Genomic DNA, 9,377 nt, shown 5'->3' on the forward strand with positions numbered 1-9,377 from the left:
TCTTGGAAAACGCCATCACTTTGAATGGAGGAAGAGTATTTATTTTGCCCTCATGTGAGGAACATCCATCTATTTGTCTCTCTGCTGTGAAGTTCAAACAGGCCTATAGGCTGGCTGTGGCTGCGACCGGTGGCACAAAACAGCCAGAAAAACCATACGAGCAGCAAAGTGTGCACACACATCCGAGACCGTTTGCAGAAGCGCAGTTTGACCAGTGTCGTCTTTAAAAGGAAAGTTTTCAGAGAGCTTTCCGGCTTACGGCCATACTACCCTGAGAACGCCTGATCTCGTCCGCTCTCGGAAGCTAAGCAGGGGCGGGCCTGGTTAGTACTTGGATGGGAGACCGCCTGGGAATACCAGGTGCTGTAAGCTTTTTAGGCTCTTGGCTTTCAGCAGAGGGCGCTGTTTCCCACTTCTTGGAAAACGCCATCACTTTGAATGGAGGAAGAGTATTTATTTTGCCCTCATGTGAGGAACATCCATCTACAGTGTTTTTCTATCTGCTGTGAAGTTCAAACAGGCTTATAGGCTGGCTGTGGCTGCGACCGGTGGCACAAAACAGCCAGAAAAACCATACGAGCAGCAAAGTGTGCACACACATCCGAGACCGTTTGCAGAAGCGCAGTTTGACCAGTGTCGTCTTTAAAAGGAAAGTTTTCAGAGAGCTTTCCGGCTTACGCCATACTACCCTGAGAATGCCCGATCTCGTCCGATCTCGGAAGCTAAGCAGGGGCGGGCCTGGTTAGTACTTGGATGGGAGACCGCCTGGGAATACCAGGTGCTGTAAGCTTTTTAGGCTCTTGGCTTTCAGCAGAGGGCGCTGTTTCCCACTTCTTGGAAAACGCCATCACTTTGAATGGAGGAAGAGTATTTATTTGCCCTCATGTGAGGAACATCCATCTACAGTATTTGTCTCTCTGCTGTGAAGTTCAAACAGGCTTATAGGCTGGCTGTGGCTGCGACCGGTGGCACAAAACAGCCAGAAAAACCATACGAGCAGCAAAGTGTGCACACACATCCGAGACCGTTTGCAGAGGCGCAGTTTGACCAGTGTCGTCTTTAAAAGGAAAGTTTTCAGAGAGCTTTCCGGCTTACGGCCATACTACCCTGAGAACGCCCGATCTCGTCCGATCTCGGAAGCTAAGCAGGGGCGTGCCTGGTTAGTACTTGGATGGGAGACCGCCTGGGAATACCAGGTGCTGTAAGCTTTTTAGGCTCTTGGCTTTCAGCAGAGGGCGCTGTTTCCCACTTCTTGGAAAACGCCATCACTTTGAATGGAGGAAGAGTATTTATTTTGCCCTCATGTGAGGAACATCCATCTACAGTGTTTTTCTATCTGCTGTGAAGTTCAAACAGGCTTATAGGCTGGCTGTGGCTGCGACCGGTGGCACAAAACAGCCAGAAAAACCATACGAGCAGCAAAGTGTGCACACACATCCGAGACCGTTTGCAGAAGCGCAGTTTGACCAGTTTCGTCTTTAAAAAGAAAGTTTTCAGAGAGCTTTCTGGCTTACGGCCATACTACCCTGAGAACGCCCGATCTCGTCCGATCTCGGAAGCTAAGCAGGGGCGGGCCTGGTTAGTACTTGGATGGGAGACCGCCTGGGAATACCAGGTGCTGTGAGCTTTTTAGGCTCTTGGCGTTCAGCAGAGGGCGCTGTTTCCCACTTCTTGGAAAACGCCATCACTTTGAATGGAGGAAGAGTATTTATTTTGCCCTCATGTGAGGAACATCCATCTACAGTATTTGTCTCTCTGCTGTGAAGTTCAAACAGGCTTATAGGCTGGCTGTGGCTGCGACCGGTGGCACAAAACAGCCAGAAAAACCATACGAGCAGCAAAGTGTGCACACACATCCGAGACCGTTTGCAGAAGCGCAGTTTGACCAGTGTCGTCTTTAAAAGGAAAGTTTTCAGAGAGCTTTCCGGCTTACGGCCATACTATCCTGAGAACGCCCGATCTCGTCCGATCTCGGAAGCTAAGCAGGGCCGGGCCTGGTTAGTACTTGGATGGGAGACCGCCTGGGAATTCCAGGTGCTGTAAGCTTTTTAGGCTCTTGGCTTTCAGCAGAGGGCGCTGTTTCCCACTTCTTGGAAAACGCCATCACTTTGAATGGAGGAAGAGTATTTATTTTGCCCTCATGTGAGGAACATCCATCTATTTGTCTCTCTGCTGTGAAGTTCAAACAGGCCTATAGGCTGGCTGTGGCTGCGACCGGTGGCACAAAACAGCCAGAAAAACCATACGAGCAGCAAAGTGTGCACACACATCCGAGACCGTTTGCAGAAGCGCAATTTGACCAGTGTCGTCTTTAAAAGGAAAGTTTTCAGAGAGCTTTCCGGCTTACGGCCATACTACCCTGAGAACGCCCGATCTCGTCCGATCTCGGAAGCTAAGCAGGGGCGGGCCTGGTTAGTACTTGGATTGGAGACCGCCTGGGAATACCAGGTGCTGTAAGCTTTTTAGGCTCTTGGCTTTCAGCAGAGGGCGCTGTTTCCCACTTCTTGGAAAACGCCATCACTTTGAATGGAGGAAGAGTATTTATTTTGCCCTCATGTGAGGACCATCCATCTACAGTGTTTTTCTATCTGCTGTGAAGTTCAAACAGGCTTATAGGCTGGCTGTGGCTGCGACCGGTGGCACAAAACAGCCAGAAAAACCATACGAGCAGCAAAGTGTGCACACACATCCGAGACCGTTTGCAGAAGCGCAGTTTGACCAGTGTCGTCTTTAAAAGGAAAGTTTTCAGAGAGCTTTCCGGCTTACGGCCATACTACCCTGAGAACGCCCGATCTCGTCCGATCTCGGAAGCTAAGCAGGGGCGGGCCTGGTTAGTACTTGGATGGGAGACCGCCTGGGAATACCAGGTGCTGTAAGCTTTTTAGGCTCTTGGCTTTCAGCAGAGGGCGCTGTTTCCCACTTCTTGGAAAACGCCATCACTTTGAATGGAGGAAGAGTATTTATTTTGCCCTCATGTGAGGAACATCCATCTACAGTGTTTTTCTATCTGCTGTGAAGTTCAAACAGGCTTATAGGCTGGCTGTGGCTGCGACCGGTGGCACAAAACAGCCAGAAAAACCATACGAGCAGCAAAGTGTGCACACACATCCGAGACCGTTTGCAGAAGCGCAGTTTGACCAGTGTCGTCTTTAAAAGGAAAGTTTTCAGAGAGCTTTCCGGCTTACGCCATACTACCCTGAGAATGCCCGATCTCGTCCGATCTCGGAAGCTAAGCAGGGGCGGGCCTGGTTAGTACTTGGATGGGAGACCGCCTGGGAATACCAGGTGCTGTAAGCTTTTTAGGCTCTTGGCTTTCAGCAGAGGGCGCTGTTTCCCACTTCTTGGAAAACGCCATCACTTTGAATGGAGGAAGAGTATTTATTTTGCCCTCATGTGAGGAACATCCATCTACAGTGTTTTTCTATCTGCTGTGAAGTTCAAACAGGCTTATAGGCTGGCTGTGGCTGCGACCGGTGGCACAAAACAGCCAGAAAAACCATACGAGCAGCAAAGTGTGCACACACATCCGAGACCGTTTGCAGAAGCGCAGTTTGACCAGTGTCGTCTTTAAAAAGAAAGTTTTCAGAGAGCTTTCTGGCTTACGGCCATACTACCCTGAAAACGCCCGATCTCGTCCGATCTCGGAAGCTAAGCAGGGGCGGGCCTGGTTAGTACTTGGATGGGAGACCGCCTGGGAATACCAGGTGCTGTAAGCTTTTTAGGCTCTTGGCGTTCAGCAGAGGGCGCTGTTTCCCACTTCTTGGAAAACGCCATCACTTTGAATGGAGGAAGAGTATTTATTTTGCCCTCATGTGAGGAACATCCATCTACAGTATTTGTCTCTCTGCTGTGAAGTTCAAACAGGCTTATAGGCTGGCTGTGGCTGCGACCGGTGGCACAAAACAGCCAGAAAAACCATACGAGCAGCAAAGTGTGCACACACATCCGAGACCGTTTGCAGAAGCGCAGTTTGACCAGTGTCGTCTTTAAAAGGAAAGTTTTCAGAGAGCTTTCCGGCTTACGGCCATACTATCCTGAGAACGCCCGATCTCGTCCGATCTCGGAAGCTAAGCAGGGGCGGACCAGGTTAGTACTTGGATGGGAGACCGCCTGGGAATACCAGGTGCTGTAAGCTTTTTAGGCTCTTGGCTTTCAGCAGAGGGCGCTGTTTCCCACTTCTTGGAAAACGCCATCACTTTGAATGGAGGAAGAGTATTTATTTTGCCCTCATGTGAGGAACATCCATCTATTTGTCTCTCTGCTGTGAAGTTCAAACAGGCCTATAGGCTGGCTGTGGCTGCGACCGGTGGCACAAAACAGCCAGAAAAACCATACAAGCAGCAAAGTGTGCACACACATCCGAGACCGTTTGCAGAAGCGCAATTTGACCAGTGTCGTCTTTAAAAGGAAAGTTTTCAGAGAGCTTTCCGGCTTACGGCCATACTACCCTGAGAACGCCCGATCTCGTCCGATCTTGGAAGCTAAGCAGGGGCGGGCCTGGTTAGTACTTGGATGGGAGACCGCCTGGGAATACCAGGTGCTGTAAGCTTTTTAGGCTCTTGGCTTTCAGCAGAGGGCGCTGTTTCCCACTTCTTGGAAAACGCCATCACTTTGAATGGAGGAAGAGTATTTATTTTGCCCTCATGTGAGGAACATCCATCTACAGTATTTGTCTCTCTGCTGTGAAGTTCAAACAGGCTTATAGGCTGGCTGTGGCTGCGACCGGTGGCACAAAACAGCCAGAAAAACCATACGAGCAGCAAAGTGTGCACACACATCCGAGACCGTTTGCAGAAGCGCAGTTTGACCAGTGTCGTCTTTAAAAGGAAAGTTTTCAGAGAGCTTTCCGGCTTACGGCCATACTATCCTGAGAACGCCCGATCTCGTCCGATCTCGGAAGCTAAGCAGGGGCGGACCTGGTTAGTACTTGGATGGGAGACCGCCTGGGAATACCAGGTGCTGTAAGCTTTTTAGGCTCTTGGCTTTCAGCAGAGGGCGCTGTTTCCCACTTCTTGGAAAACGCCATCACTTTGAATGGAGGAAGAGTATTTATTTTGCCCTCATGTGAGGAACATCCATCTATTTGTCTCTCTGCTGTGAAGTTCAAACAGGCCTATAGGCTGGCTGTGGCTGCGACCGGTGGCACAAAACAGCCAGAAAAACCATACGAGCAGCAAAGTGTGCACACACATCCGAGACCGTTTGCAGAAGCGCAGTTTGACCAGTGTCGTCTTTAAAAGGAAAGTTTTCAGAGAGCTTTCCGGCTTACGGCCATACTACCCTGAGAACGCCCGATCTCGTCCGATCTCGGAAGCTAAGCAGGGGCGGGCCTGGTTAGTACTTGGATGGGAGACCGCCTGGGAATACCAGGTGCTGTAAGCTTTTTAGGCTCTTGGCTTTCAGCAGAGGGCGCTGTTTCCCACTTCTTGGAAAACGCCATCACTTTGAATGGAGGAAGAGTATTTATTTTGCCCTCATGTGAGGAACATCCATCTACAGTGTTTTTCTATCTGCTGTGAAGTTCAAACAGGCTTATAGGCTGGCTGTGGCTGCGACCGGTGGCACAAAACAGCCAGAAAAACCATACGAGCAGCAAAGTGTGCACACACATCCGAGACCGTTTGCAGAAGCGCAGTTTGACCAGTGTCGTCTTTAAAAGGAAAGTTTTCAGAGAGCTTTCCGGCTTACGGCCATACTACCCTGAGAACGCCCGATCTCGTCCGATCTCGGAAGCTAAGCAGGGGCGGGCCTGGTTTCCCACTTCTTGGAAAACGCCATCACTTTGAATGGAGGAAGAGTATTTATTTTGCCCTCATGTGAGGAACATCCATCTACAGTATTTGTCTCTCTGCTGTGAAGTTCAAACAGGCTTATAGGCTGGCTGTGGCTGCGACCGGTGGCACAAAACAGCCAGAAAAACCATACGAGCAGCAAAGTGTGCACACACATCCGAGACCGTTTGCAGAGGCGCAGTTTGACCAGTGTCGTCTTTAAAAGGAAAGTTTTCAGAGAGCTTTCCGGCTTACGGCCATACTACCCTGAGAACGCCCGATCTCGTCCGATCTCGGAAGCTAAGCAGGGGCGTGCCTGGTTAGTACTTGGATGGGAGACCGCCTGGGAATAACAGGTGCTGTAAGCTTTTTAGGCTCTTGGCTTTCAGCAGAGGGCGCTGTTTCCCACTTCTTGGAAAACGCCATCACTTTGAATGGAGGAAGAGTATTTATTTTGCCCTCATGTGAGGAACATCCATCTACAGTGTTTTTCTATCTGCTGTGAAGTTCAAACAGGCTTATAGGCTGGCTGTGGCTGCGACCGGTGGCACAAAACAGCCAGAAAAACCATACGAGCAGCAAAGTGTGCACACACATCCGAGACCGTTTGCAGAAGCACAGTTTGACCAGTGTCGTCTTTAAAAGGAAAGTTTTCAGAGAGCTTTCCGGCTTACGGCCATACTACCCTGAGAACGCCCGATCTCGTCCGATCTCGGAAGCTAAGCAGGGGAGACCGCCTGGGAATACCAGGTGCTGTAAGCTTTTTAGGCTCTTGGCTTTCAGCAGAGGGCGCTGTTTCCCACTTCTTGGAAAACGCCATCACTTTGAATGGAGGAAGAGTATTTATTTTGCCCTCATGTGAGGAACATCCATCTACAGTGTTTTTCTATCTGCTGTGAAGTTCAAACAGGCTTATAGGCTGGCTGTGGCTGCGACCGGTGGCACAAAACAGCCAGAAAAACCATACGAGCAGCAAAGTGTGCACACACATCCGAGACCGTTTGCAGAAGCGCAGTTTGACCAGTGTCGTCTTTAAAAGGAAAGTTTTCAGAGCGCTTTCCGGCTTACGGCCATACTACCCTGAGAACGCCCGATCTCGTCCGATCTCGGAAGCTAAGCAGGGGCGGGCCTGGTTAGTACTTGGATGGGAGACCGCCTGGGAATACCAGGTGCTGTAAGCTTTTTAGGCTCTTGGCTTTCAGCAGAGGGCGCTGTTTCCCACTTCTTGGAAAACGCCATCACTTTGAATGGAGGAAGAGTATTTATTTTGCCCTCATGTGAGGAACATCCATCTACAGTATTTGTCTCTCTGCTGTGAAGTTCAAACAGGCTTATAGGCTGGCTGTGGCTGCGACCGGTGGCACAAAACAGCCAGAAAAACCATACGAGCAGCAAAGTGTGCACACACATCCGAGACCGTTTGCAGAAGCGCAGTTTGACCAGTGTCGTCTTTAAAAGGAAAGTTTTCAGAGAGCTTTCCGGCTTACGGCCATACTATCCTGAGAACGCCCGATCTCGTCCGATCTCGGAAGCTAAGCAGGGGCGGACCTGGTTAGTACTTGGATGGGAGACCGCCTGGGAATACCAGGTGCTGTAAGCTTTTTAGGCTCTTGGCTTTCAGCAGAGGGCGCTGTTTCCCACTTCTTGGAAAACGCCATCACTTTGAATGGAGGAAGAGTATTTATTTTGCCCTCATGTGAGGAACATCCATCTACAGTGTTTTTCTATCTGCTGTGAAGTTCAAACAGGCTTATAGGCTGGCTGTGGCTGCGACCGGTGGCACAAAACAGCCAGAAAAACCATACGAGCAGCAAAGTGTGCACACACATCCGAGACCGTTTGCAGAAGCGCAGTTTGACCAGTGTCGTCTTTAAAAGGAAAGTTTTCAGAGCGCTTTCCGGCTTACGGCCATACTACCCTGAGAACGCCCGATCTCGTCCGATCTCGGAAGCTAAGCAGGGGCGGGCCTGGTTAGTACTTGGATGGGAGACCGCCTGGGAATACCAGGTGCTGTAAGCTTTTTAGGCTCTTGGCTTTCAGCAGAGGGCGCTGTTTCCCACTTCTTGGAAAACGCCATCACTTTGAATGGAGGAAGAGTATTTATTTTGCCCTCATGTGAGGAACATCCATCTATTTGTCTCTCTGCTGTGAAGTTCAAACAGGCCTATAGGCTGGCTGTGGCTGCGACCGGTGGCACAAAACAGCCAGAAAAACCATACAAGCAGCAAAGTGTGCACACACATCCGAGACCGTTTGCAGAAGCGCAATTTGACCAGTGTCGTCTTTAAAAGGAAAGTTTTCAGAGAGCTTTCCGGCTTACGGCCACACTACCCTGAGAACGCCCGATCTCGTCCGATCTCGGAAGCTAAGCAGGGGCGGGCCTGGTTAGTACTTGGATGGGAGACCGCCTGGGAATACCAGGTGCTGTAAGCTTTTTAGGCTCTTGGCTTTCAGCAGAGGGCGCTGTTTCCCACTTCTTGGAAAACGCCATCACTTTGAATGGAGGAAGAGTATTTATTTTGCCCTCATGTGAGGAACATCCATCTACAGTGTTTTTCTATCTGCTGTGAAGTTCAAACAGGCTTATAGGCTGGCTGTGGCTGCGACCGGTGGCACAAAACAGCCAGAAAAACCATACGAGCAGCAAAGTGTGCACACACATCCGAGACCGTTTGCAGAAGCGCAGTTTGACCAGTGTCGTCTTTAAAAGGAAAGTTTTCAGAGCGCTTTCCGGCTTACGGCCATACTATCCTGAGAACGCCCGATCTCGTCCGATCTCGGAAGCTAAGCAGGGGCGGACCTGGTTAGTACTTGGATGGGAGACCGCCTGGGAATACCAGGTGCTGTAAGCTTTTTAGGCTCTTGGCTTTCAGCAGAGGGCGCTGTTTCCCACTTCTTGGAAAACGCCATCACTTTGAATGGAGGAAGAGTATTTATTTTGCCCTCATGTGAGGAACATCCATCTATTTGTCTCTCTGCTGTGAAGTTCAAACAGGCCTATAGGCTGGCTGTGGCTGCGACCGGTGGCACAAAACAGCCAGAAAAACCATACAAGCAGCAAAGTGTGCACACACATCCGAGACCGTTTGCAGAAGCGCAATTTGACCAGTGTCGTCTTTAAAAGGAAAGTTTTCAGAGAGCTTTCCGGCTTACGGCCATACTACCCTGAGAACGCCCGATCTCGTCCGATCTCGGAAGCTAAGCAGGGGCGGGCCTGGTTAGTACTTGGATGGGAGACCGCCTGGGAATACCAGGTGCTGTAAGCTTTTTAGGCTCTTGGCTTTCAGCAGAGGGCGCTGTTTCCCACTTCTTGGAAAACGCCATCACTTTGAATGGAGGAAGAGTATTTATTTTGCCCTCATGTGAGGAACATCCATCTACAGTGTTTTTCTATCTGCTGTGAAGTTCAAACAGGCTTATAGGCTGGCTGTGGCTGCGACCGGTGGCACAAAACAGCCAGAAAAACCATACGAGCAGCAAAGTGTGCACACACATCCGAGACCGTTTGCAGAAGCGCAGTTTGACCAGTGTCGTCTTTAAAAGGAAAGTTTTCAGAGAGCTTTCCGGCTTACGGCCATACTACCCTGAGAACGCCCGATCTCGTCC

At 50.2% G+C, this 9,377-nt stretch overlaps 20 non-coding genes across 20 annotated transcripts; all 20 read left to right on the top strand.

Annotated features, from left to right (window-relative positions):
- The first annotated feature begins 253 nt into the window (after positions 1-253).
- Positions 254-372, top strand: LOC129183943 (5S ribosomal RNA). The gene has a single exon (XR_008571349.1). It is a non-coding gene; the product is annotated as a 5S ribosomal RNA (ribosomal RNA).
- Positions 373-672: 300 nt separating this feature from the next.
- Positions 673-790, top strand: LOC129184018 (5S ribosomal RNA). Its single transcript, XR_008571423.1, has one exon. It is a non-coding gene; the product is annotated as a 5S ribosomal RNA (ribosomal RNA).
- A 299-nt stretch (positions 791-1,089) lies between these two features.
- On the top strand, positions 1,090-1,208 carry LOC129183915 (5S ribosomal RNA). The gene has a single exon (XR_008571321.1). It is a non-coding gene; the product is annotated as a 5S ribosomal RNA (ribosomal RNA).
- Positions 1,209-1,508: 300 nt separating this feature from the next.
- Positions 1,509-1,627, top strand: LOC129184537 (5S ribosomal RNA). Its single transcript, XR_008571909.1, has one exon. It is a non-coding gene; the product is annotated as a 5S ribosomal RNA (ribosomal RNA).
- A 300-nt stretch (positions 1,628-1,927) lies between these two features.
- On the top strand, positions 1,928-2,046 carry LOC129184533 (5S ribosomal RNA). The gene has a single exon (XR_008571905.1). It is a non-coding gene; the product is annotated as a 5S ribosomal RNA (ribosomal RNA).
- A 295-nt stretch (positions 2,047-2,341) lies between these two features.
- On the top strand, positions 2,342-2,460 carry LOC129183936 (5S ribosomal RNA). Its single transcript, XR_008571342.1, has one exon. It is a non-coding gene; the product is annotated as a 5S ribosomal RNA (ribosomal RNA).
- A 300-nt stretch (positions 2,461-2,760) lies between these two features.
- LOC129184067 (5S ribosomal RNA) lies at positions 2,761-2,879 on the top strand. Its single transcript, XR_008571458.1, has one exon. It is a non-coding gene; the product is annotated as a 5S ribosomal RNA (ribosomal RNA).
- A 300-nt stretch (positions 2,880-3,179) lies between these two features.
- Positions 3,180-3,297, top strand: LOC129184019 (5S ribosomal RNA). The gene has a single exon (XR_008571424.1). It is a non-coding gene; the product is annotated as a 5S ribosomal RNA (ribosomal RNA).
- Positions 3,298-3,597: 300 nt separating this feature from the next.
- LOC129184132 (5S ribosomal RNA) lies at positions 3,598-3,716 on the top strand. The gene has a single exon (XR_008571521.1). It is a non-coding gene; the product is annotated as a 5S ribosomal RNA (ribosomal RNA).
- A 300-nt stretch (positions 3,717-4,016) lies between these two features.
- LOC129183604 (5S ribosomal RNA) lies at positions 4,017-4,135 on the top strand. The gene has a single exon (XR_008571018.1). It is a non-coding gene; the product is annotated as a 5S ribosomal RNA (ribosomal RNA).
- Positions 4,136-4,430: 295 nt separating this feature from the next.
- Positions 4,431-4,549, top strand: LOC129183572 (5S ribosomal RNA). Its single transcript, XR_008570986.1, has one exon. It is a non-coding gene; the product is annotated as a 5S ribosomal RNA (ribosomal RNA).
- Positions 4,550-4,849: 300 nt separating this feature from the next.
- LOC129183707 (5S ribosomal RNA) lies at positions 4,850-4,968 on the top strand. Its single transcript, XR_008571119.1, has one exon. It is a non-coding gene; the product is annotated as a 5S ribosomal RNA (ribosomal RNA).
- Positions 4,969-5,263: 295 nt separating this feature from the next.
- On the top strand, positions 5,264-5,382 carry LOC129184076 (5S ribosomal RNA). Its single transcript, XR_008571467.1, has one exon. It is a non-coding gene; the product is annotated as a 5S ribosomal RNA (ribosomal RNA).
- A 638-nt stretch (positions 5,383-6,020) lies between these two features.
- On the top strand, positions 6,021-6,139 carry LOC129183980 (5S ribosomal RNA). The gene has a single exon (XR_008571385.1). It is a non-coding gene; the product is annotated as a 5S ribosomal RNA (ribosomal RNA).
- Positions 6,140-6,833: 694 nt separating this feature from the next.
- LOC129184079 (5S ribosomal RNA) lies at positions 6,834-6,952 on the top strand. The gene has a single exon (XR_008571470.1). It is a non-coding gene; the product is annotated as a 5S ribosomal RNA (ribosomal RNA).
- A 300-nt stretch (positions 6,953-7,252) lies between these two features.
- On the top strand, positions 7,253-7,371 carry LOC129183708 (5S ribosomal RNA). The gene has a single exon (XR_008571120.1). It is a non-coding gene; the product is annotated as a 5S ribosomal RNA (ribosomal RNA).
- A 300-nt stretch (positions 7,372-7,671) lies between these two features.
- Positions 7,672-7,790, top strand: LOC129184086 (5S ribosomal RNA). Its single transcript, XR_008571477.1, has one exon. It is a non-coding gene; the product is annotated as a 5S ribosomal RNA (ribosomal RNA).
- A 295-nt stretch (positions 7,791-8,085) lies between these two features.
- Positions 8,086-8,204, top strand: LOC129183549 (5S ribosomal RNA). Its single transcript, XR_008570965.1, has one exon. It is a non-coding gene; the product is annotated as a 5S ribosomal RNA (ribosomal RNA).
- Positions 8,205-8,504: 300 nt separating this feature from the next.
- Positions 8,505-8,623, top strand: LOC129183709 (5S ribosomal RNA). Its single transcript, XR_008571121.1, has one exon. It is a non-coding gene; the product is annotated as a 5S ribosomal RNA (ribosomal RNA).
- A 295-nt stretch (positions 8,624-8,918) lies between these two features.
- LOC129184096 (5S ribosomal RNA) lies at positions 8,919-9,037 on the top strand. Its single transcript, XR_008571486.1, has one exon. It is a non-coding gene; the product is annotated as a 5S ribosomal RNA (ribosomal RNA).
- The last annotated feature ends 340 nt before the right edge of the window (positions 9,038-9,377 follow it).

Source organism: Dunckerocampus dactyliophorus, chromosome 6, assembly GCF_027744805.1.
Source record: "Dunckerocampus dactyliophorus isolate RoL2022-P2 chromosome 6, RoL_Ddac_1.1, whole genome shotgun sequence".
Taxonomy (NCBI): Eukaryota; Metazoa; Chordata; class Actinopteri; order Syngnathiformes; family Syngnathidae; genus Dunckerocampus; species Dunckerocampus dactyliophorus.